Source organism: Amblyomma maculatum, chromosome 3 (genome assembly GCF_055883805.1).
Source record: "Amblyomma maculatum isolate TAMU_Amacu chromosome 3, ASM5588380v1, whole genome shotgun sequence".
NCBI lineage: Eukaryota > Metazoa > Arthropoda > Arachnida > Ixodida > Ixodidae > Amblyomma > Amblyomma maculatum.
This window is the reverse complement of record NC_139346.1, coordinates 77,255,477-77,279,877: the sequence shown is the minus strand read 5'-3', so window position 1 is coordinate 77,279,877 and position 24,401 is coordinate 77,255,477. Positions and strand designations below refer to the sequence as shown.

General features: G+C 45.6%; 1 long non-coding RNA gene across 1 annotated transcript in view; it reads left to right on the top strand.

Moving 5' to 3' along the window:
• The window catches only part of LOC146195024 (uncharacterized), a 36,852-nt gene that overhangs the window by 1,001 nt on the left and 11,450 nt on the right, over positions 1–24,401 (top strand). The window contains exons 2-4 of the long non-coding RNA XR_014705525.1: positions 21,513–21,667; positions 22,218–22,300; positions 23,998–24,090. This is a non-coding gene — a long non-coding RNA (uncharacterized LOC146195024). The remainder of the gene's footprint in view (positions 1–21,512; positions 21,668–22,217; positions 22,301–23,997; positions 24,091–24,401) is intronic.

Sequence of the window (24,401 nt, the reverse complement as noted above, 5' to 3'; positions counted from 1 at the left end):
TATTGATAAGTAGGCTCCTGCACTAAAATACTGTTGCGAAGAACAAGATCGGCAGTGGCGCAAGAGAAGGCCTCGTGCTAGCCCTGACATTGAATCATCTTTCAACCTGTCGTCATGTTGTGCCATCTCTTTGCTTGTCACCACGTAACATTTTGGTTGGAGGTGCGAGGTATGTCATCCCCATCCTCACTTTGAAGCATCGACGCCATTTGTACGCCGGGATCACCGACTGAGGGCCCTGCGACATCGACGAGCAGCTTCGCCCCAGCTCTTCCTGCTCAGATTCGATCAACTTCCGCCGCGAAGGAGAACAGACAGACCAACCAGACCTTAGACGAAGAACTCGAAGGACCCGAAGGACCCAAAGGAATCAACATGTACACGCAACCCTCGCCCAGCCACTCATCGCGACCACGAGCCATCGGTCTTATGGCCTCTGGTGGCGGATGATTGAAAAGCTCCAGGGGAGGCGGATCACACAAGCAGCATCACGTTCATCGTTATTGTGGTGGCAAGCGTATTATTCTCTTCCATCTTTTCTTGAACATCTACATCATCATGTCACCATCGACTTCAATGAAACGATCGGGACAATCGCTCGGTGGCCCCGGGGAGTGTTGCGAAGAAGATCGGCAGTGACGCGAGAGGATCCCTCGCGCTAGGGCAGATATTAAACCATCCTTCACCATGTCACCATGTTGTGCCGTCACTTTGCTTGTCACCACGTAACAATATCATTAGCGAGTAGTCCTGATTATATGACTGGATAAAGCTATTACCCCAACAGGCGGTGGTCTGTTTGGGCAGTCGCGTATAGAGCGTTAGCTCGGCTAGTGTCATTCGTGAAGCCATCCGATGTCGGGATATATCCTCACGGGCGGCGCGAGGAGCCGTCGGCGGCTACTTCTACTTCGCACACAAGCTGCTGGCTATTGTACTAACAATTTCTAAGCTCTATTTATGCCAGCAAATGTTTCGAATATCAAAAACGTGGACTCTTGTCTAGGAAAATATCCTCTATGTGACGCCTGGTGCCCGCTGAGTGAGTGCGCGGGCTACATATTGGGTGTTTTTTGGTACAAGAGAGACAGGAAGAGAGACTCTTTAATAGAAAAACAGAGAATTTTGCCGGCGTTTAGATTTCGCTGGCATGCAACTCTGTGTGGGTAGGGGAATTCGCGAGGGAAAGATTGAAAAAAGAATGGTGAGGGAAATAATAGAATTGAAGGGGGAGAGAAAACGCAGCCATTAAATACGTGTTAAGGTGCTTCGTGGAGTAATAATATAAAATCAAATAATAAAATGCATGATCCGACAAATGTGCTTATAGAGTTCACAGCTTGCAAAATGTTTGAGGGAAACATGCGAGGTGAATTTCTCAAGAGTTTCTCAAGGAGTCGAATGTCTTTCAAATATGTAAATAAAACGTTTATCGCAAGTCTGTTGCCTAGGGCAGGGTAAGGGACCTAAAATACTGTTCATTGTTAAAGGCACTGAGGAGAGCTTCTTCATGCTGTGTTCATAGTTTGCACGCTTGTCAGCGTACGTAGTGCACCCAAGTAGGGTATGTTCCACAGTTTCAATGCAGCCACAGTTGTCACAATATGGGCTGTTAATTTCACCGAAACGGTAGCGCAATCCATTTGTGTATGCGCAATTTAGACGACGCCGGTGGCAAAGAGTTTCTACTTGGCGAGGATATTTCGAAGGAAGTCTTGATTTTATTTTGGTACAAGACATGCGTTGGTTGCCATGGACCGACACGATTGAGCTATGAGTTCCATCGCAGCCACATGCACTGGGGCGAAGAAATAGGTGAGCGAATTGAGTGATCTGAACGAAATAAAACTGTAGGGGCATTTTGGACAACTAAAATGCGATAAGGGGAAAGCATCTGTTGCGCGGTGGTCCGAAGCTCTCCACTACGGCACCTCTAATCTCGTTTTCACTCTCGGCTTCCTATTTCTTTGCGGCTCGATTAAGGTGTCCGCGGAAAATTGTGACAGCTACTGCTATTTTGCTTTCCTCTAAACCAATTTCAAACACCGCTGATGCCTACTAGGTCTGCTTCTATATGCTGTGTGGTGGGGCTTTCGAAGAGGCGCCAAATGAAATGCGCCGCACCGAAGCCTGGAGCGAACGCCCTGCGGGTTTCGCTTCGTACAGGCCAACGCTGATATGTGACGTAGCCTGAGGCAGTGGTGCTTCTGGCTCCAGGCTGGGCCGACTGGGGTTGAAAAGTGATGTTAGCACCCATACGATTACTTGGAACCGAAAGATTTAAAAGCAGTTTTCTCATTTCAGGCGGCACCTATGAGATTCTTATTTGACACAGCAACAATAAACACCCTAGAAATAATCGCAAAAGTATGAGATCTCATCACTGAGCGAATTATTTTTAAAACACCGCGAAGCTCATGTGGGTGCAGCTGGGAGGGCGATCCGCAGAAACACATGTAAGCGCAACCTACCGCAATCTTTTTCCAATTTCGCAGAGAACCAGAATGGTGGCCGGCAGTTAAAATTTGGCCAGTGCTTTGATGAAGTCTTTGACAAAGCATACTTGGTCACTGTAGAGGCAAACTACTTTTAAAACCCCTCGTTGTCTGAAATCTGAGTTAGAAATGCATTGCGGAGGCGCGGCCCATACAAAATATATGTAAAGAACGGTTCGCAAAGAACCTTACTTTGCGCCTGCGAAAGCAGTCGTCTCTGTAAGAGCTGGTCCATTATTTTAAGCCCATGAATATATATCCATGGAACGAAATGTCGCGTCTGACATCTCTGTAAAGCATATTTATCAATAAACACGTACGACGCTCTTCCAGAAGAGCCCCCACGCCCAGGAGGCGAGTCGCCCAAGCGGCTTTTTTTTTTCTTAACGTGTTGTACCTCACCCGGCATCATGTTGCTTTGCGGAAGTAAAAAACAAAACAAAAAGAAACATTCCAAGTGCTGGCGACGAGTATGAGCCGCGTAAGACAGTAATGATGCCGTCGAGGCACGGTGCATTTTGTCAATTGAGCGGAATAAACCGCAAAATAACAGGCACGACGTCATTCTGTTTTGAAAACATCGATGTTGGCTGAGTAGAGGCGGTAAGTATTAAAATGACTGCATATGTAGTTGCGTCGCGATACATGCATGTTGTGAGCAATTCGGACGCTAAGACTTTGAGAGGCTTTATATTCCGACGTCACGTCCGTGTACACGCTGCATGATCTGCGCCATACGGAAGAAACAAGACAAGGAAACCACACAGAAAGGTTTTATTAGAACCATAGCGACACCACGGGGAAAAGAAAATAAACAAGAAAACAATTACCAAACATATATGCACTTTGATGACCTTGCGCACACCCACGTGATTTGAAATAATTGTATGCCTTTAGGAACTTATGCCAGTATGGTCTCTGCCGCGAAGCGACTCGGAGTAAAAAAATCAAATACACAACAATATTTCTCACGCCCAACGGTTGCAGAGTGCCCCACGTCACTTCGGAGGATTTCCTAATGTGTTTCAGGCATACCACATGGGTCCGGGTGCACACCGCCATAAATGTACAGCTTTTCATTGTAGCGCTGTTTATCCGATTCCGGGAATCTTTTTACCTAGTCCGACATTGCAGCAGCGCACACTACATGCCCTTGCAAGTACTGCAAATGTGGCGGTTTACGGGACTGTTCACAGGACGATAAACTGACCGCGCACACTTGCGGACGACCATGCACCAGCAGCGCCGTCTCTAGCAGACGCTCCGCAGCAGGAGGCCGTCGCGGTGGGCATCGCCGGCTGCGTCGCCACCTGCTGCATTGCGCGATTTTTGTTTGATCCACATTGTCGTATGGCGCTTGACAACGGCTTTTAAAAGTCATTATGTCTAAGATGTATCACTTGAGTGAGGATATTAGCAAGCTCATTTATCCCATACGGCAGCATATGAGACTGTAAACAAAACTGCACAATGCCCTACATGAGCCTTTTGGGGGTGTCCGGGTGCACAACATACATTATTCGAGGAGACTTAAACGTAGACTGTCTTCGCAATGACGCAGCATACTTTGTCGCACACTTCTTCAAATCGCTGGCTAATATTTAACGACCGGCCGCCACTTCTGTTGCTCTGCGAAACGAAAAACATGTTGCTGCAAGTTCGCCTTCCTTTGAAGATAAATCGCCACAGTAATGAGATTTCACAATTTCACAATTTGTTCTAAAATGTTCATGACTACTCTGTGCCGAAAACGACATCATAAGAGCCCCGTGAAATGAGAAAACTTCTTTGAAATCTGCTATCAGCGCCTTTAGACCTATTGACGCCTATCGGGACACCTGAAAAAAGCATATACTTATCTCTATATCATTATACCCATATTACATTGGCAAACTTTGATTTGAGTCCAAGTATGAAACGTGTACCGAAACTTCTTTTCAGAACTTCGTATTTCAGCCTTAGCTTCAACTTTATATAGAGTTCAACATCCCAAAGTGACTCCCGATATATGAGACGCTGTAGTAAAGGGCTGCGTGAAGTTTGACCACATTGGGCTCTTGGAATTGCAGTGAGAGCGCATAGAACACGGGTGCCTTGCTTTTCGCCACTTTCGAAAAGCGGCCGCCGCAGCCTGAATTCGATCCTGCATTCATAAGCCTTGCCGTCCAGTGTCCTAACCACTGCATCACCGCCGCGGGGCAGTTCGTTTTTCCGATATTTAGAAGCTCAGCACATATTTAGAAACTCAGAATTTTTTCAAGGAGACAGGTAGAGCGGGCTAGAATTTATCCTGTCTAAGAATAATCTGATGGCAACCCTATCGCAAAAACCATCGATTCCAGTGCGAAACCAGTAAGATTTTCGCGTTGGTTTTGCAGTGGATCTGCTGGGCACGCTGGAGGTCTGCGATATTCACTGGAGCAGTAACGGGAAGACACTGGCTGCACTGGTGCGATGGGAGAAAAACGCTGGGATTAGACTTTTGACGCTGGGTGTGTCGCTGGCATCCGCGATGCACTGGGAGAAGCGCAGTATGTGCGCTGTGGCCGCACTCGTCCCAGTGCCCCAGTATAGCCGGTGCGGCCTGCGGCGTCAGCCGGAGTAGCATCCCTCAGGGGCCAACAGGGCAACAGCGTACTTTCAATCGACCATCGGGGAGCATATGAAAAATATAGTTCAAGCAAGCGCTTTGTGCTGCGAAGTCATTGCGCATTTGTAAGAAAACAAAGGCAGTATCTTTTTTCTAGAGTTTCCATGTTTCGATAGGTCGTTTCGAGCGTTTCGAGAGAGACAATGACCGCCGCGCCTCGATCTCATGACACACTGACGATTAACGCACACCTAAAGCAGGAATTGAATGATGTGGGCTACCATGCATATCCAACTTCACAGCTGATCTTAAGGGCACTCTAACACAATGATTACTGCCAAAATGTTCAATGTGTGCTCAATCGCAGGCGAGCGTAGCCTGCACCACGGCCCAGTTTAAACAGCAGAAAGAAAAACTAAAACCAGGAACAGAGTAGTTTACCGAGCTATGGGCCCATGCGAGAAAAAGCAACAACATACAGCGCTTGTAATACATAATATTTGGCGTGTTTCTCAAGCTTTTACGCTCCTTCTTACTCTGCGTATCAAGCAGCCGAGCCCTCGGTCATCGCAACGCTTCCCGCAATGTTTGCATACAAATAAGGTTTAGTTACACGCAATTAGGGTCATCGCTGCGGCGCTTGCCGGTATTGAAGCTTGGTCGCACTTTTTTCCTTGAAGGCTTCTACTAAAGCTCCGTGTTCGGCGAAAATTACGCCCACGGTAGCAGAGCACCACCCAAGAGCCGGCGTTGGTAAATTTTTCAGCGATATCAAACTCCACATGTTAAAATGATTCCACTGCACAAAATAGCGCGCATAGGCACCCAGAGCATTAATTGCAAGTCGTGAGAGCAGACAGCAAGCTAAAATGATCAAGAAGTTGCAATTGTTAGAGCGGTAGCAATGGCCTGTAGACTGCGAAACATGAAGGGCCAACCTTATAAATGCTGGTCATGACAAATAATGCGGAAATGTTTCAAGAAAACCCAGTTCTCGGCATGGTGCTTCTTCTTCTTCTTGTGGAAGAAGGGCGTTCTGGGCGGCTGAGCCTGAAAATGTTGCTTGCTGGAAACAGCGCATCGGCCGTTGGCCGAGGTCTTTCGACTCCTCAGGACACTACCGAAACGTACAAAGTTGTCCTTCCACGCCTGCCCACCGGTAATGTTGTCCTTAATACCGTTTTCGTGCATGCCGACCTTAAGGGTCGCCCGTACCGAGCACCTGACTTTCGAGACGCACTTGCACAGATTTTGGACCTCCGGGAAATTTTGTGCATTGGTCAGTACCAAATGAGCCACGTGTGGATGGTTACCTGCGAGAGTAGTTCTTCAAAGCAGAAGCTAATTAACAAAGCAGAGTTCCCTGTGAAAGGACTTCTGTACATGGTGTTCGACCCGGATACAAAGAATGTCAAGGTTAAGCTCTTTTGGCTTCCACGCTATATGGAGCACCGGAGGATTGTGGAAGCTTTCGAGCCTTATGAAACGATTCAATCTGTGGAGCGTGAAAAGTGGCGGTGCCCAGGGATGGAGCACATGGAAACGGCGAACCATGAAATCTCCCTCACGCTAAAGGACGGAGTGTCAGCAAGTACAATACCTCACACTCTTAATGTTTATGGGGTGCAGGCATTAGTGCTTATCTCAGGGAGACCTGCACTGTGTCTTCGATGCAGCCGGGTAGGTCATGTACGGCGTCAGTGCCGAACGCCTCGTTGCACCCAGTGCCGGCGCTTTGGCCATACTGTGGAGAACTGTGTATTAAGTTATGCCGATAGACTGCGTCAAGGCCAGTGGTCACGAGAAGATGACGTGGCGTCTGAACATATCATGGATGTGTGAGAGGTTGTTGATGTAACTGGTGAGTTAGGTCGTGAACCTCAAATTGATGGGGACCAGAAGCCTTCTGCACTTCACACCAACTCAGAAGAATCTGCAGTGACTGGCCATCAAGAACCAGCGTCTCCAGAGCCAAAACCGCCGGACCCGGGCCCGCCTGTGAGTGCCACTCAGAGTGCTGCGCTTGCTGCCCAAGAACCACCTGTCATTGAAGGACGTCTGGATATGCCTCCTGTGGAATCAATAGGGAAGATACTGCCAGTGGATGCTCGCCTATCCTCCTTCGTCATTGATTCTCCTTCGTCGTTGGAGGGCAACAGTGAGCCGTCTGTGGCGCCGACCTCTGGTGCGTCCGGTTCTCTGTCGGCTGTCAGTGTGGCAGCGAGCGATGTGCTCCAATCAGGTTCGTAGGCCGAAGCCTTGAGTGTGTCAGAGGAGGACATGGACAACACAGTGCCTTTGAAGCGTCCCGCAGATGATGAGGTGTGTGTCTATGGTGCTGGCCAGAAGGCACACTGTGTAGAGGCCATAGGAAGGGTGACTTTAAAGAGGAGGGCGACGTCTGCCCGAAAGGCCGCCAATTTGCTGGCGGGCCACCCCATTCCAGGGGATGATGTTTAAAAGGACTAGTACCAAAAATGGCTAGAGTCGCAGCATATCAAGTAGCTACCCTTAACGTCAGGGGTATGCGTAATCGTCGGAGACAGCAGCAGTTAAGACATCTGTTAAAGAAATGGAGTGTGTCTATAGCAGCAATTCAGGAAACAAAGTTGTCCTCCGATGAAGAGACGGAAGCTGCTCTTGAGCCGTTTTTGCCGGAATATAACATTATTGTTAGCCACGCTAGAGGCTTGTCCGGAGGGTGTATGCTATTCCTGGCCAAAACACTAGAGATGACAGCCATGTCTTATTGCATAGATGGCGAGGGACGACCTATATGCTGTGACCTCACAATCTCAGGTGTGCAGTGGCGAATTATTTGTGTTTACGCCCCTGTAAAACAGCGAGACAGAAGGCATTTTTTTCTTTCATTAGTTAATCATTTGTGCACAGATCGCAAAATTATGTTGTTGGGAGATTTTAATTGTGTTTGTAGGGATGAGGACCGATCAGCATTATGTAAGAGATATGACCCTAGTGCTGCATTACTTAACGATTTGGCTTGTGAATATAACCTTGTGGATGTGGGGCAGGAAAAAGGCGACAGTATTCATTTCACTCATTTTCAGTTCTCCTCTAATGCCCGCCTTGACAGAATTTATGTTTCTGCAGACATGTTAGCAAATATGTTTGGTTACTGGGTGCGGCCCATCTTCTTCAGTGACCATTGTATGGTGTCTCTTCAGGTAGGGAGGTACAGTCGGCAGATACTTCACCCTCGGTGGGAATTGTGGAAAATGAATAACTGTCTGCTCTCAGATGAAATCTTTAAGCGTGCTGTACCTACTTGTTTGAAAGACATATGGTCACGCCATGATCTGTCAGTTTTTCAAAAATGGTTTCAAACAGGAAACCAAAAACTTAGCAATTGAAGCCTCTGCAAGAATCGCGTTCCTAAAGAGACACCACCTTCGTGAGCTTGGGCGCACTCTAACTGAGCTACATGAGGTAGAGAGGGTTAGCCCGGGTGCCTATGTTGAAGAAATTAATAACGTAAAGGCAGAGCTTCAACAAATTGCGACGGAAAGATACAAGGGGGCCCTAATAAGATCTAGGACTCGAAGGTTTCTTGACGAGCAACCTTCACGTCGGGCCCTCAGTGATGAAAGTGAGAATGATCTTACGAAGGAAATATTGGAAATTCAGTATGGTGGTTGCACATATAGTGATGCTCCTAGTATTCTTGCTGCTTTCTATGATTATTATCGAAAGCTGTTCGGCAGTTGTAAATATCCAAATCAGGGTTTCGAATATAATTCCTTGTTTAAGTCCTTTCCTCGACTAGACGATGAGAAATGTGCTGTAGTAGAGGGACCCATCATTTTGGAAGAAATTAAATCAGCCATTTCAGACCTTCAGAACCAGAAATCTCCTGGCCCAGATGGTATTACTAGCGAATTTTATAAAACATTTTCGCCTTGCCTAACGCCTGTTTTGATGGAAGTATTCCAAGCATCTTATGATTTGGGTTCCCTGCCTCCCACTTTCTATTCAGGCCACACAATATTAATTCCCAAAAGCAAAGATACTAATCGGTTGAAAACTGTTGAAGGATATCGTCCAATTTCCCTCTGTAATGTTGATTACAAAATTTTTGCCAAGGTCCTTTGTTCTCGTTTGCAGCTGGTTATCATGGACTTGATAGGTTCGCATCAGGTGCGTGGTATCAGAGGGCGCAGTATTCAAACACACATCCATATTGCGCGTTCAGTAATCGAGACAGTATCAGATGAGACAGGCCAAGTAGCTCTGATTCAAATTGACCTGGCGAAGGCGTTTGATAAAGTTCGGCACAATTTCTTGTTCGCGGTCTTGGAGAATGCAAACATTGGTGACGTTTTGCTCAAAGGCATAAGGCTGTGCTATATGAACTCGTATACAAGACTAATTGTTAATCAGGAACTAACGAAACCAATACCACTGGAATCGTCTGTTCGTCAAGGATGTCCACTGTCTCCACTGTTGTTCAGCTTATATCTGGAACCCCTCTGTCTCAGTATAATTAACAGTGCAGCCATTCGTGGTTTCTCTCTGGCTCAATGTGAAGTTAAGATTTTAGCTTACGCGGATGATATATAACCCTCTTTTGTTCTGACAAAAAGAGTGTACTTGAGGCTTTACACTTGACTGAACAGTTTTGCGATGTATCAGGCGCGGCCCTTAATTTAGATAAATCCAAAGGTTTTTGGTGGGGACACTGGGGCACTAGACCAAGCCAGTTTGGAGGCATATGCTGGGACTGTAGTCCTCTTCAGTACCTAGGGGTTCCGCTGCACCAAGTTCGTAACAGCGCAGCCTACTGGGATTCACAAATCGTAGCTATGCGGCGACAAACGCAGGCTTGGATGGGTAGGGAACTCTCAGTGTTTGCTAGGGCACAGGTCTGTAACATATTTTTGTTTGCAAATTTTGCATATGTCCTTCAAGTCCTGTATTGTGCGAGGAGCAAAGTACAAGTTATACACAGAATATTTGCAACATTTGTGTGGCGCTCTCAATGGGAGCCCATGCGGCGTGCCAAATTGTTTCTTCCCTTAGAGTCTGGTGGAGTGGGCCTTGTTCACTTGTTTGTGCATCAACTTGTCTCCCGTTTTTTCTTTTTCAAATCGGCAAACCGTCCGTTTCTTGTAACTGTGCTCATTAGGCGCCTTAGTCCACATTTGCCTTACTTATTCGCACCAACTGGGCAGGCTCGTGAGGGGCATTTATGGGGATTCCTTAAGGAGGTTGCTGACACTTTCAATTTTCTCACTGTGCGTTTCTCTGTAGATTACCTGTACAGCCTCTCGAGAAAGCAGATGACCCAGGCTCTCACTGAGTCTTTGTTCCCTACACTGTTGTATCGGCAGCCTTATCTGGGGTTTTTGGACACCACTGTTCTAAAGCGTGTTAGGCAAATGTGCATTCAGGCAGCTGCAAAAACGTTCTTTTTCAAATTACATACAGCGACGTTGCCTGTCAAGACATTTCTTCACAATAAGGAGATGTTTGTGCCCTGGTCGGTAAATTGTCGTCTCTGTAACGTGCCTGAGACAATTGATCATTGCTTTATTCTGTGCCGTGAAGCTATGTTCTTTTGGGACATACTACAAAGAACTCTTAAAAAGGACATTGAAATTACGCCTTATACAATTAGATTTTTGCCTCCTGACAAAAACTCTGTCGTGCCTTACGATCTATTGGTGTTGATGGGACTGTTCAGCCTTTGGAAAAGCCGCATGATCGACAGGCATGCAGAGCCACCAAGATCGTCGAAATCCGTGTTTCGGGAGCAGTGTGCTTTGGTGAGAAGTGTATAAGCTGCACGTGAAGAACCTCCAAGCTGGATGCCGTATCTAGACGCATGTGTATGTCTCCCAGACTTTTGATGTTCTGATGATTGTGCATTGTCGGGTTGAGGATTTGACGGGCTCGTATTAAGCAGCCCGGTAACTTTAGACATGGACATGTTTAATTAAGTGGAGTTGTTCCTTTTTACGGAAGTGTTTCCATGCAATAAAGAAAAAAAATTCTCGGCATGGTGCAGTGGTTAGCCTGCTGATCTACAGATTGATATGTGCCTGGGGACTTAGTTCGAGACGCGCATGATGCACAATTTTTTTTTACTTTTTTGATGTTTTTTTATGTGCCTAACTTGTTTCGCTAATTTTTACTTTTTAATTTTTATCCCACGCCTTCTTTTCTTCTGGCGAACAGTGCCGCCAGTGCGGAGCGTCCCAGTATGCCGCGTCCCAGTGCGCTCAGTTTCCAGCGTCATACTGGGACCCTAATGAGGTATGGCGCTGCAGCGCTGGCACCCAGTGGCACTGGTTTTTGCAATAGGGAAATCCTGCTGCTTCAATTACTTCGAAATTTTCAGAGCTACCAGCATCGGTTAGTAAGGTATTCAGATCCGGATTAAATCACGCAATAGCACTGAACTCAGCAATAGATCTTCGAGGTAACATACGAGAGAATTCATGCGGAATATTCACACATACACGCCATTGTCATGGGCTACCAGCGGTCTTCCAAAAACCGCTGCAACCTCCAGCCATAATGTCGGGCCAAACACAGCATAGACGATTCCGTCCAACGTAGAATATCCTAATATTAAAATGCGCGCCCTGAACGAGTAGTTGAGAACTTTCTACACGCTCAAATGTTTTAGCTATTCCATGCCGTTTTCTGGAGCACCAAATATATTCATGTTGATTTCGGATCGTGAGTCACGCATGCTTCTCGTTTGAAAGTCGGAAAGCTTAAGCATAACGAAAAAGTTGAAAGATGTCACATGGACAATGTTTAAGTATCTCTCTGGTACACTGAAGTGTCACAAAAGAAACGCGAGTGTAATAAGGGACAATTTTCTCGCTTAATTACATCATTGATGTAGTATTAAAGTTTTCTATATGGCAATGCCAGTCCCAAAGGGCTCCCTTAGATCAGTGAGACATAGAAATTGTTGGGATATTTTACAATTATATTTGTTGTGTTTTAAATGCTTATTTCGCTATTAATTTCTCATATTCTATATAAATAATGTTTGTTTATGAATATGAATTTGGTAAATAAAATTTATTCAGGATATATTTATTGTTTATTTGGTGCATAAATTTTGAGGAAAAAGATGTTAAAACCAGGAACAAATAGGAAATAACGCCTGAGAGTCCTATGGTATCTACACCAGCAACGCCTGAGCATTGCTGGTGGACACAGTGCATCATCTTTGCTCTCATAATATTGTCACGTCTGGATAGAACGCCAAGGAGGGCCTAAAGATAGACGGTTTGAATGGTCGATCAGAACGAGTCTTGCGTTCAAGCTTCTTTCTTTTCCAGGCTCGCGCTTGTCCCAGACATCATCATTGGTGTCGTCTTCAATGCGTCATTTGTCCCCCTCCTCAGAAAACATTGTCCCGATGAGTATAAAAGGAAGTAGGAGGTGAAGATCAATCTGAGTTGTACGGCTTCATACGCACAATGTGGACGACGTCGGCTTGTTGCTGGCGTCGCTTTGATGTCGACACCTCGTCTGGCACCACCTCATACGTGACTTTGAGTAAACGTAGCTGAACAACATAGGGCCCAAAATATCGGCGCAATAGTTTTTCGGGGAGTCCATGGCAGCGAATAGGCTTTCAGACGCACACTTGGTCACCAGGTTTGTACATGACTTGTCGGTGACCGTGATTGTAGCATCATGCATCATGCTCTTGCTGATTTTTGATCCGCAGTTGCGCTTGTTGTCGAGCTTTCTCTGCACGCTGAGCGAATTCCTTGGCGTCCTGATCGAGATCATCGGTGTCGGCATTCGGGAGCAACATTGCATCCACTATAGTTGTTACATGGTCGCCCGTGAAGGAGGTTGAATGGTGTAATACGAGTGGTGTCTTGGCATGCCGTATTGTAGGCGAACGTGACATAGGGAAGCATTTCGTCCCAATTCTTGTGGTTCACGTCGACGTACATGCAAAGCGTGTCTGCGATGGTCTTATTGAGGCGTTCCGTTAACCAATTGGTTTGGGGGTGACAGGCTGTAGTTATGACCGGTACCACTGAGGCGGAGAACGGTAACCAAAAGTTTGGTCGTAAATGCAGTTTCTCGGTCGGGTATGAGTGCTGGAGCGCCATAACATAGAATGATGTTATCAACGAAGAACCGAGCTGCTTCTGCGGCGGTACACCTTGGCAGAGCCTTGGTCTCCGCGTAGCGGTTATTTTATCGGTGGCGAAAATTATCCATTTATTCCCGGCTGTGGACGTCGGAAATGGTCCCAGGATGTCCATGCCGATTTGATTAAAAGGTGTCGTTGGCACTTGAAGAGGGTGGAGTAGGCCAGCCGCTTTTATAGGGGGTGATTTACGGCGCTGCTGTCTATGCACGTACCACATACGTAGTGTTTCACAGTCGCCGGCAGTTTTTGCAGTAGTATCCGTGCTGTACTCTAGCCAAAGTGCGGGTGTAGCCTAGGTGACTGGCGGTTGGCTCGTCGTTACACGCTTGCAAAACTTCACTGCGGAGAGTAGATGGGACGACGAGTCAATGACTGTTTCCCCTAGGGCGGAAGTTTTTCTTGTAAAGTACGTTATTGCGAATAAAGAATGAAGAGAGCACTTGGGCGAAAATCGTAGGCACAACAGTAGTTCGCTTTTCCAAGAAATCAATCAGAGGGAGCAATTCCTGGTCTTCGCGCTGCTGTTGGGAAAGCGTTGCGTCGTCTATGACACCTGAAAAAGCAGTGTCGTGATCGATTATAGTGCAAGGTTCGACCGGCACGCTCGAAAGAAAATCAGTATCCGCGTGCTTCTTTCCAGATTGGTAAATAACTGCCATGTCGAATTCTTGTACTCGAAGGCCCCGATTCGCGAGTCTCCCTGAAGGGTACTTTAGGTTCGTCAGGGAGCAGAGAGAGTGATGGTCGCTAACGACTTGAAAGATACCACTGCAAGGCATTCTTTTTTGGTTGCCAAGGAGTTCGCTTCTGCTTTAGATAGGGTCCTGCTGGCGTAAGCAACCACGTTTTCTACATCATCATGGCGCTGCACCAGCACAGCACCTAAGCCGACGTTGGTGGAATCCGTATGAATCAGAGGGGCGTCGTCATCAAAGTACGCCAGGACAGGTGGCGTCTGTAGACACCTCCGCAGCTCATTAAAAGCTTGTTGCTGTGTCACCCCAGCGAAAGACAGCGTTGTCACGTGTCAGTGAAGGTAATAGCCAGGCAATTCGTGAAAAGCCAGCAATAAACCGGCGGCAATAGGCGCAATGTACCAGGAAGCGCCGCAAGTCCGTAGGTGTTGGGAACTTGGCGACTTCGGAGAGCTTTTCAGGATCAGGCCGGACACCTTGGCTAACGACGTGACCTAAGAACTGCAGCTCCTCGTAATTGAAGCGGCACTTTTCGGGGTTTAGTGTGAGGCCCGTAGACCGTATGGCCTGAAACATAGCTACAAACGGCGTAGATGCTCCTCAAATGCGGCCAAAAAAACAATCACGTTATCAAAATATACCAGGTATGTTTGCCACTTAAGTCCTGAGACACAGTGTCCATCAGCCTATGGCTTAGCGATCTTCTAGAACCACACGGTAAGGATTTTGTCGAATAGGGTAAATCGCGTCATCCATGATGATTCGATGTTTTGTCAAAGGCGTTTGGCAGATCCGCGATTCGGAATCAAAGCAGTCTCGAAACTGATCTATGAAATCCAAAAGGAGATCCCAAAGACAAATTTGGACTCACATCAACGATGGTTACGGGAGTCTTGCACATTGATCCTTCCTGTTGCATTGAGAAGCAGTGCTGCGCATTTGGGAGGCTGTCGAAAAAGGCCACAGCTATGCCTTTCGGAATTTGCTGACACTCGTCGCTGAAGTTTGTTAGCAGCACTTCGGTCTGCCCATTAGTCAAGTTGACCAGCCCTCGAGCTACTGCAACACCTCAGCTTAGTACCAGGGTGCCTGCCCTTTCGGCGATACTATCGCCGGTATGTGCCACGTCACACTTAACTTGAACAAGAGAGCATGATCGCGGAGGTAATGTCACCGTCTCATGGGCGATGCGTAAGAGCATCAGTGCTACTTCCGCATAACCAAGGTCTCCATGATTCTTTGTGAAGGCAGCGACCCTGTCGAGAATGCTAATTACAGCCCAATGAAGACGCAGAAAGTCCATGCCCTAGATGAGGTCTTTGCAACAGTCAGGGAGACTAACGAAGCCTCTAACAAACACCGTGTTTCATAATTCTATCCGGGCAGCGCACTTCTCTGTCAGTGTCAGTAGCTGACCTCCAGCATTTCTAAATACTAGTTCAGTCCATTCGGTTTTTATTTTCCGCAGTGTATCAGCCAGTTTCTGGCTAATAATTGAAAAATCTGCCCCGGTATCCACCAGGGTATGTGCCTCCAGCTCGTCAATAGAAACGACGAGGTCAGCACTAACAACTTTATCTGGGTTGCTCGTCTCTTTCGTCATCTGCGGAGAAAGTGCGGCAAGGTCGGCGCTGTCAGCTTCGTCGTCGAGGCTGCTCATCTGGTGCGGCATTTTTGGCGGTAATGTTGGCGGCATTTTTAGTGGTAGTGCGGCAATGTCAATGTTAACAGTGACGTCAGAAGCACGGGTTGTCGGCAATTGCGACAGTGGTGAGGGTTTGGACACTTTTCGACTGGTTGCAACCTCCCTTCGTGAGGTTGCGGCAGTTAGTTTCCCCGGGCAGGGCTCGGGGACCGCTGTCCGCTAACGTCAGCAATGCTACGACGCATCGGTTGAGAATAACGCTGTTGTGATGGGGACCCTCGGGAAGGAACAGCAGTTTACATTAGGTAGCGAAATACTGGAAGTAGTAGGCGAATATGTCTACTTAGGACAGGTAGTATCCGCAGATCCGGACCATGAAAAGGAAATAACAAGAAGAATAAGATTGGGATGGAGCGCTTTTGGCAAGCACTCGCAGATTATGACTAGCAGCTTACCGGTATCGCTCAAGAGGAAAGTATACAACAGTTGCATCTTGCCTGTACTGACCTATGGGGCTGAAACGTGGAGGCTAACCAAGAGAGTTCTACTTACGTTCAGGACAACCCAGAGGGCTATGGAACGAAAAGTGGTAGGGGTAACATTAAGAGATAGAAAGCGTGCAGAGTAGGTCAGAGAAATGACTCAAGTTACCGACATACTAGTAGAAATTAAGAAGAAGAAATGGACATGGGCAGCACATGTAGTGCGAAGAGAGGATAAGCGATGGTCCCTGAGGGTAACAAACTGGATTCCAAGGGAAGGAAAGCGTAGCAGGGGGCGGCAGAAATTTAGGGGGCGGATGAGGTTAAGAAGTTCGCAGGGGTCAAGTGTTTGCAGTTAGCACAGAACCCGGTTAATTGGGGAAATATGGGAGAGGCCTTCGCCGTGCAGTAGGTATAGTCAGGCTGATGATGATGGTGATGATGCTGGTAGGCCGAGCGAGTTATTGCGTGCGAATTGTTTATTAATCGATGTGTAGTGAGTGCCGTCTTTTCAGCCAAGCTGATCACACTATCGGAAATTAAAGCATAGCTATAGCGAAGAGTCGCCCTTCCCGAATCTGTATACAGAATTCCGTGATTTATATGAACGCGTAGGTGAACAAGTTAGTCACTAAGAAGGGCACACTGCGCATCCATGCATGCGTCGTCATATCGCACTGGAACAGTCAATCACACTTGGTGTCGTCATTCTACGTTTCCTCGAGCTCAATGCCCGAACGATATAGCGCAGAATGCATCATGGCGTTACTGCAGCCAATCAAAAATCCTCCTCAAAACGTGTTCTCTCCGTTATGTGGCGCAAGTAAGCCTGCTCCGGTTCTTATTTTGGAATCAGATATTAGCTCCTTTAAATGAGAAAATTCCGCGCAAATGACTGCTCAACTTAAAGGAAAATTGTCAGTTTATCAGTTACATGCACGCCTCATATACTGTCTAGTGTTACTTTTCTACCGCATGCTACATGATCATTTTATCATCTATGTAATGAAATAAGAGCGAGTACAATGCTTGCTTCTGAGTCGTTCACTGTATTGCGGAAATTTATTTTAATGTGACGGAGACCACAAGACATATCCTGTCACCGTAGGCGTTTTAAGTGAAGGTTTCCATCTCAGTGGTATCGTGATAGCCTTATGGTTAAAGTGGATATTTTCATGCCTTCTCTCAGATGCATGCTCGTGATTTTACGAGACTGCCATGCTTTGAAGGATGTGTGTGAGGGAGGGGGGGAGGGTATTCAAACGGCGACGCCTTCGACGCTCACAGACATTTTTTTTTCGACCTGCTGCTGCTAAAAACGCTATCGTTTTAAAATAAGCCACCATTCTCTCTGCGGCAAGAAAAATACGAAGTGTTGTTGCAACTAAAACTGAAGTGCATTTTGCCGCTGCGGAGTAAAGTCAGTGGACGTAGCGCTACTATCGCTTCCTTTACTAATGCGGCACAGTACTCTTCCTGAACTCTTTGCTATGCGCTGTTCTCTTCGACGCGACCGTACGCAGCAGAGAAGCTTAACGACGCGCTAGAAGTTTGTCAGCAGTCACGATACGCGTCAGCCCAAGAGCGAGAGAAAAGAGTCGCGTCAGTACGGGCCCTCTCGCAGCGATCAAGCAGCGGGATATAGCAGCGCCGCAATGCGTCGCCGCGGCCGCCTCTGCCGCCGAAGCCGTTGTCTCTCCACTTTTTCGCACGATAGTACTGTCCTAATCTACATTGATATGTCCAAGGCAGCACGACATTCCTGCAGCAACCAATAATTAAGCCCTGCCGCCCGTGTGTGCCTGGGTGGCCTAGGCACCCTTTCCGGACTGCTTAGTCTGTGGAAGAGCGGCATGGCTATACCGACATGTACAGCCACCATAATCAAGAAAGTCACCGTTCAGTCAAGACTGCGCTTTAGTGCAGAATTATACACTGGTAAAAACATATCATCTTTTTTTACTCCTAACTCGACGGATACCGGGTGTTGAAACGCCCTCTTGTCCTCCGGCGACGAGACCAATTCTTGAGATTTTCTGGGCCCGATATGACGGAATTTCTGAGACCAAAAAGCGCCGTGGAAGGTATAGATTGACAACCAGCAATCAAGGGCTATCATCATCATCGGCCAAACTATGCTAACTGCGTCGCTCTCCCATACTGCTCTAATTATGCTTGTCCTCTGCTAGTCATCTATTTGACACTACAGAATCCTTAATCTCCTCCGTCCACGTACCTTTATCCCGGTTCCTGCTACGATTTCTTCCCAGGGAATCTAATTTGTTGCTTTCAGCCACAACCCGTTATCCGCTTTTCGCACTACGTGAATGCCGATTTCTCCTTCTCCATTTCAATTAGAATGCCGTTAAATCGAGTTATTTCTCTGACTCACTGTGCACATCTCCTATTTAATGTTGCACCTACCTTCTTCTGTTTCGTAGCTCTCTTCATCGTCGTTACATTAAGTACAATCCTTTTTATTAGCCTCTAGATTTCATTCCCATAGGTATGCACCGGTAAGCTGAAAATTATTATACTTTTCTCTCAGGTAATACGGGTAGGCTGATATCCATATTCCGCAAGAAACAGCCAAATGCGCTTTATCCACTGGGCATTTTCGGCCATGATTCTGGTCATCGGCTACGTAGTGAAGCTGGGCCGTCCAGTTCCTGCCGCGTTCAAAGCCGATGTTCACACCAACGAAATCATTCATCAAGCCTTACGGGGAGGCTAAGATCGGTGTATGAAAATATAACAACCCTACTTGGTGGACCATGGTCATAAACGCGAACGACAGGGCCCATCCGAAGTCTGGGCGGCCCATTTCTGTACGCAGCTTAGAATCGGTATGTTCAACAGACGTTCAAAATGGTTCGAGCACTGTGTAGAAAGCAAGGGTACTGAGAATCATCTTAACGCGTGCGGCATGGCACCTCAATCCATCAGCGCCACCGCTTGCTTCTACAAGCCTCCTAGTTTGTTTTAAGAGCAAGTTGAATGTTGATTTTCGGTTCGTAGTCAAGCTTCTTTGGAAGAGGTAGCAAGACGCTGGCTTTTTGAAACCCGTAGGGAGCCAGGGTTGAGCTCGACTGCTAATTTTGTATACGGTTTACTAGCTCAATGCGCTCTTCTAATCTTTCGGTTTGTCTCTGCTTATGTTCTGTTTTATTTCTGTTTTAGGAACTCATTGAACTTAATTATCTCTATTTATTCGTGTGTTATTGTCTTCTGATGTCTTGCTCTATAAAATACAAGTCGAAAGATAAATCGATGAGCACCTCCAGGGGCGAGGTGTAGAATAACCGAAAGATCATCACTCCCACTATAAGAATTTGCCACCGGTTGCCTCTTGTAGGCAGCTTGCTTAAAGAGTGTATTCCCGGGCATAGAATGGAAGCAGTTCAGCATCCGGGTCGATGGAGAATATCTCAGTAATCTGCGATTAGAAGATGACATTGCCTTGTGAAGCAACTCATAGGACTAACTGGAACTAATGATAAAGGATTTAGACAGGAGAAGCGGAAATGTAGGCCGAAAGAATAATATTCAAAACACTATGGTAATGCAAAACAACCTGCGAAAGGAACAGCCGTTTAAAATAGGTAAGGAAGCGATGGAAGTGGTAGGCGAATATGCCTGCTTAGGACAAGTAGTTTCCGCCGATCCAGATTCCAAAAAGGAAATAACTATGAAAATAAGATTAGAATGGCGCGTATTTGGAAGGTACTAAAACATTATGACTAGCAGCTTACCGGTATCAAGACATGGTTGAATAAATGCACTGCACTAAAAAATACGACGACTAAACACTTAAATAACAGCACAAACGCAGTCAATCATGTCTTTATACCAACTCGTCCAGCTTTCTACCTTACTGCAGTAATTACCGGTACCACGCAAGAGGAAAGCGTATAGCAGTTGCCTCCTTCTGGCACTGACCTACGGGGCTGAAACATGTAGGTTACCGAAAAGAGTTATACTTAAGTTGAGTACAACACAGAAGGCCATGTAAAAGAAAATGATAGGTGTAAGGTTAAGAGATAGGAGGCGTGCAAAGTGGTTCAGAGAAATAACTTAAGTTACTGATGGTCTAGTAAAATTAAGAAATGGGTATTGGAAGGAAATATGACAGGATAGTTAAGCGGGCGAGTTGGTGATACATTATCCAAAAAAACTTTGCGAACAAATGGGGACGAAACTGAGAAACCACAGGAACAAACACTGACTCTCAACTATAGTTTAATCACAAGAAACACGCTTATATAAGGAAACAGAAACAATAAAACACAAAAACCAGAACGCACATGTTACTATGTCATATCCAGATATTCAACCTCACAGCCACACAACTCATTAGAATCTAATCACTCCACTAATCTAGTTGATCATTGCCGTGAGTGTCAATCCTGTTTTCCGTCCATGCATTTTACTGACATTTTGTACAAACACCCCGACCAGTTGACCAGGGAAATCATCGAGGCGTATAATATGGCTAAGAAAGAAAGATTGCGTGTCAGCAAACCATCCCTGCTTCTGAGTGGCTGTGAGGTTGCATACCTGGATATCACATAGTAACACGTGCGTTCTGATTTTGGTGGTTTATTGTTTCTGTTGATTTATATAAGCATGTTTCCTGTGATTGAACTTTAGTTTAGAGTCAGAGCCTGTTCCTGTGGTTTCTTCCTTTCGTCCCCGTTTGTTCGCGCTGTTTTTCGGAGAAGGAAATATTTAGTGCGAAGAGAGAACAACCGATAGTCTGTAAGAGTAACCAATTGGATTCCAAGTGAAGGTAAGCGTAGCAGGGGCGGCAGAAATTAGGTTAGTAGATGAGATTAAGAAATTCGCAGTCGTCAAGTGGATGTACCAAGCGCAGGATGGGGTTGATTAGCAGGAAATGAAGAGGCGTTCACCTTTCAGTGGGTTTAGTTCGGCTACTGATGATGATGCCTCTTGTGTAGTTGCCATTAGAGGCAATTCGCGCCGAGTTAAGACCTGCTGCGTTGCAAAATTGCCACTTCGTCTGCGTTGACGAACTATTCAGCAAGAGAAAAGGTTCATTTTGTGCTATCACTGGCGGAGATGAATAGCAACGCACAGTTAGCAATTGGTATCCAAGCGCGTCATATGAAAAGGTGGAATTCTCACAAAGGGTTTAGGTCACCAGAAAGACATCCAAGAAGATGCATCGAGTGTTTAATAAAAGAAAGTTGTATGCAGTGCTATTTTTTATATCTTGTTGAAACGCTAGCTCTATAGTTCTACAAAACATATGAGTAGACTTCCATCTTCCTTACAGTGTGCTTTTTCGTTGTGGAGATTTATACCAGATCAATGCACCAAATATGGTCATAGATAAAAATAAGCATGCATGATAGGGCGAGCAAGCAAGAAACAACACTTATAGTTTATAGCAAGTTATGAAGCTCATGGATATGTATTTCTCTAAACAGGTGACATCAATAACCGATATTCTTTTCGCAAAAAGCCGCAACTTTCCCTCAAACTCAATTCCTGTCTGCTACGCCATGAAACGAGAGCAGCAACTAGGACCAGGTTCTTTTCAGTACTTTATATACATGCCGCCCCAACAGCCTTGGAGTGAATAGTAAGTACGTGAAAATCACTTTCGAACCCAAACGAAATGTAGCTATTAAGGCGCAGGTGTATAGTAGAAACTCCAACACTAAACAAACTGATAGCTTAGTAAAATGGTAGAAAACAAATGTAACTTTAAGTAGATACCAGAAATAGGCATTGAAGAGCAAATGAATATCTGAATTTGATTATGTACGGTCTGGACTGTGCTCATACATTGGATCAATGAGGCCCCATTCATATTATTCACTGTTATATCACAGGAGCATCACTACCGTTTTTTTTATGGCAGTGATATTGTGTGTAGGTAAATTTAATAAGAAAGCGGTCAGCCATAAAGATGGTATAGTTCAATTGTTCGAGCCTCAACTTTAAGCTCCGGAATAGAAAGCATCAATTGTTAAACTAAGCAATACTGTGTTAATAGTACAGATTAGGATAGATTTAGAAGTCTGATAAAAAGTTTCCATTTACAATAAAACAGCTGAATAGGGTTTGTATTTCTAGTAACATAGTGGAAGCGTGACGTCCAGACTCACGAGTTTTTTCATTCTCCGCAGCGTTATGATACCTACAGCGGTTTTTACTGTGTTAACGCATCCACATATAGAAGCAAACGCAATGAATATTATGCACGAACACGGTAAGTTGTTGAGAAACGTGCTAGAAAGCCTTGGTTTAAAACTGAGTAATTTTAAATCGGCCGCCTGAACGTACCAAGAAAGGGGGTAATACTTCGTCTCCTAGGAAAACATCAAAGGCTTCTTCGGGATCAAGTACTATTGAATCGAAATTTTCTTCATCTCGAGAAGCAACATGGATGTGTTAAATCTAGTGTAAATAATCTAGAACCACGGGCTTACATATGTGAATTGATATGATCGTTGTTTTCTTTTATTATTGATCACAGTTTATCGGCATTTCGAACGGCTGCACTGCGCAATGAAAAAGACTCAGCATACGTTTTCAATACCTCAGATTGGATATTTTTATTGACAATTCACGGTGCTCACGAGAATTTACTTTGATTCATGACTGAAAGTTTAAGATGGGTTCAGATTCAATTTGATATATTATCCTTTCGTTTCTCACTAAAGTGTGTGGCTCCATTTTAGGTGTCTGGCCTGAGAACCCAGATGTTTTCTCTGCATACTACAGTAGAAAATTGTTTATGCAAATGTTGGGCATCCCGCAGCTAACACATTTACTAAAAGGTAGTTGCCAACTAGAGACCAGCCAATATTTTCAAACCTGTCAGGCCGTAGAATAACGGCACACTAATTCTAAGCTCGTGTGGCCTAGCTGTGTAAGGACTGTATTGGATGAAGATGCGGCGCCGCGGCTGCTTTCGATTGTCGTACCATCGTGCACAACAGGAATCAGTCGCGACAAGCCGTCAAATGTGGCAAACTGCCTATGGTGTATCTAGCAGCCTCTGCACCCTAATAACTTTTGCTATGCTTCATTTGAATATTTATTAATGGAGATCACTCCACGCAATCTGCTATCTTGGTGTATTTAGGCGCCTAATGCCTTGCGCAGAAGTCGTTATGAATTTCAAGTCTTAGTGGATGGCATCCTACAAACGTCATCATCAATCTTTATGGTGCCCACTTCTTTCCACACCAGTACAGACAAGTGAAAACGCACGCAATTGATTTGTCGGTGCTGCTGCTGAGCACTCCACGCAAAATAAAAGTGCAAAATTTGTGTGAATCAATTTTTCCGCCATATCTGTCCCGAAACACACCTGACCGACGAGTGACCCTCCTATTCCACTTCGACGCGAATATTAACATGGTTGCTGCGCAGCAGCACACTATGCTTAAAATATTTATATTCACCATTAATTCTGTGCAAGAAAACTATGCGGAATCCCTGCCAACTGAAAGCATTTTCTTCAGAACCACAGCAACAAATTGAAGACAGTGTCCATTTTTGATGGTGGCCAGGAATTACAAATTAACACCCGTCACAGCTCCGCACCGTAGAATAAACCTGTTCGTGGGAGCGAGATTCATGACTAAATTCATGTTTCTAAACGCCAATTGCAGAACAGACGTAGCCTTTGAATGCTATTATATCGCTTCCTTTCGACTGCTTTAATTCGAGAAAGTGATTGATAATTTGCTATTTGTCCGCTTCAAAACTTACATTGCGCTCCCTTAGATTGCGCATTTGAAAGTGGAGCCTTGCTAAACCTGGTACATATGGCATCAAAATATATCTCTCATTGAAATTGCTAACTCTGTATATTTTAAGCCAATAAACATCCAACAAGTTTCACTTCGAGAATACAGAAGCTAACCTCACTCACTGTGGTTTTATTCTGACATATAGCTTTAGGTGAGCCGAGCTTATTTAAGTTGATGTACATCAATGCGAGGCGGAATTGTCTTATTTTAGTTCGGAAACGTGGACCTAGCAGACGAGGTGAGTACTTTAATTACTGTCATCTATTAAATTGAGTGTTTTGCCCGCAAGTGTTTAATTTCGTAACATATTACCAGGCATGGAAGTCATTCAAATTTCCACGTCTGGTGTTTGTAACTACCTCAGTAACGTCTATTTCGCTCTGTAGCACACTTCTATTGCAAAGCATACTGCCTGTGGCAAGGAACACAAGAGCGGTGTTTTAAAGGAAACAGGTTAAAGACAATATATTTTATTTAACTTCTCTTTGCCCTGGAGTACTAACAATAGCGGGTAAAGCAGCATGTCTTAATAAGATGTGTTCAGCGTAC